Source organism: Penaeus monodon, chromosome 15, assembly GCF_015228065.2.
Source record: "Penaeus monodon isolate SGIC_2016 chromosome 15, NSTDA_Pmon_1, whole genome shotgun sequence".
NCBI lineage: Eukaryota > Metazoa > Arthropoda > Malacostraca > Decapoda > Penaeidae > Penaeus > Penaeus monodon.
In genome coordinates this window covers 37,791,610-37,793,587 of record NC_051400.1, presented here as the reverse complement: position 1 = coordinate 37,793,587, position 1,978 = coordinate 37,791,610, and the positions used below count along the sequence as shown (strand labels likewise).

General features: G+C 53.9%; 1 protein-coding gene across 7 annotated transcripts in view; it reads right to left on the bottom strand.

Moving 5' to 3' along the window:
- The window catches only part of LOC119582015 (ecdysone-induced protein 74EF-like), a gene marked incomplete at its 3' end in the record, with an annotated part of 261,423 nt that overhangs the window by 85,877 nt on the left and 173,568 nt on the right, over positions 1 to 1,978 (bottom strand). For 2 of the 7 annotated variants that reach the window (XM_037930210.1, XM_037930216.1), the window contains 1 exon segment: positions 95 to 711. 7 annotated transcript variants of the gene reach the window in all.

Below are 1,978 nucleotides of genomic sequence, written 5' to 3'. Positions count from 1 at the left end.
CCCAGGGTATGTGTCCCTAGCGATGCCCACCAACGAGAGCGCATGCACGTTTTGCGCGAAGGGAATAACGCCTCCTGGAGAGCCAGGCACTTACCGTGGGGGTAGCAATGCTCAGGTGAGAAGAAGGTTTCGAAGCCAGTACAGATATCCAGGAACAGAAGTCATTCACGGTTCACACACCCAGTGGTGTTGTAGTATATTGGGGTCACTATCAACACAGCACTGTATATCACACAGGATAAGTAGTACACACACAGTAGCAAATGTAGCACAGTATTGTACACACAATGGCAGGGTAGCACGCTAATGTACACAGAGACGAAGGATCACTCTGCGGTCAGGCTCCGAGGATCACTTGGGTATGGCACTAGGACTCGGTCAGGACACGGTGTAACACTGTATAATAGCGAGCCGAACACTGCATGGCGGGCACAGGCACAACATCCACACGAGGTAGGTATCCCGGGCGTTAGCACAGTGGGTCGTGTGTGTGTGAGAGCGAGGGAGGGACTGTGGAGTTTAGCAGGCAGCTCCTGACAGTCCAAGAGAGACAACTGGCGGCACGTGTGCTGGTGGTGTACAAGTGTGGCGTCACATAACACGTCACGGGCGCGTCACAAGATACAGGTGCGAGAAGCTTCACGGCGGAGCACGAGCGGCTTGGGCTCTCTCGCAGCTACGCACAACAAATGAGTACTTTCACAGTGGAGCGCCGTTGCCTCACCACACGGCGAAGGTTACGCCTGATCCGACCGTCACAGGTCCGCACGCACGTACGAACACACCTTAGTAAAGGACGGCCGCAACAAGCGAAAGTGATGGTGAGTGTGTTTGTCTGTGCGCCTCGATCCAGCGTGGCCCGCACGCACCGCAATTCCCAGTCAGTGTGGAGCGTTTCACTGCGTTTCGTCCAGCCGCGCGGAGCCGCAGGACGTCCGGCTGAGCGAAGACCAGCGGCGTGTGGCAGCGAGAGTGGCGCCTCGTTCCGACACCCAGTAACCTTGTCCCCAATTCGTGGATGTGGCCCTAGTGAACAACCCGCATCACTTTTTTGCCTTCTCTAAGTCGATATATCATCATTTTTCGCATTTTCTTTTACTAGGGAGCACCCATTTGCTTGCCCCTAGGTCTAGTTCAGCCCCCATCCGCGCAGACCCAAGCTAGGGCTCGGGAAAAGCCGAAGTGCTGTCAGCTCGGGCCAGTGGGCCAAAGAAGTGGGTGAAGTTTAGTAGGTTAAGGGCGGATGGCGACAAGCCCTTGACCATATCAGGGAATTGTGCAACCCTGAGTCGTGCAGGAACCAGGAGATGCAGTCTTATGCATGGACGGTGTAGGAGGCTCGCCATAGCACCTGCTATAAGGCACGAACACCCCCTCCTGCACCATACATGTCCCCCTACGGTAGTCCTAGCCCTGCTTCGCGTCTAGGTCCGCTCGCGGGGCTCAGGGCATGGTGGGGAGGGCTCCAGTGGGGGAGGAAAAAGGGGGGTTGGGGAAGGAGGGATTCACCACGTGACTGGGAGAAGGATAAGGATGGGGAACGGGCTGAGTCCATTCGGTTTACTCACGAACATCGTTGGGCTCAGGGAACTCCCATCAGCAACTCATCAGTGCAATGATGATTTCTATACGTCTTGCTTCCCTCACCTTCGATGGCATGAGTCATTCGCGTTCCTCATTACCTTTTCCATCACTTGTGACTCATCCCTCGATGTGCCCCTCGGCCTTGTAACTTATACCTTACCCATGCCACGGGAGCTACACCTTTATACGAGCGACTTGCAACTCATGCATTTTACTCACCAACTCATACTTTCTCCCACTACCTCATAATCTTACGTTCTCACAGCCTCTCAGTCAGTATTATGCTTTCATGCGACACCAACTCGATGAGCCATGTCCTTACTCTTCTCTCATAACCTCTCTCATTATCTCTCACCTCATTAAGCAAGAAAAAAATGAAGTAAAATTACATTGA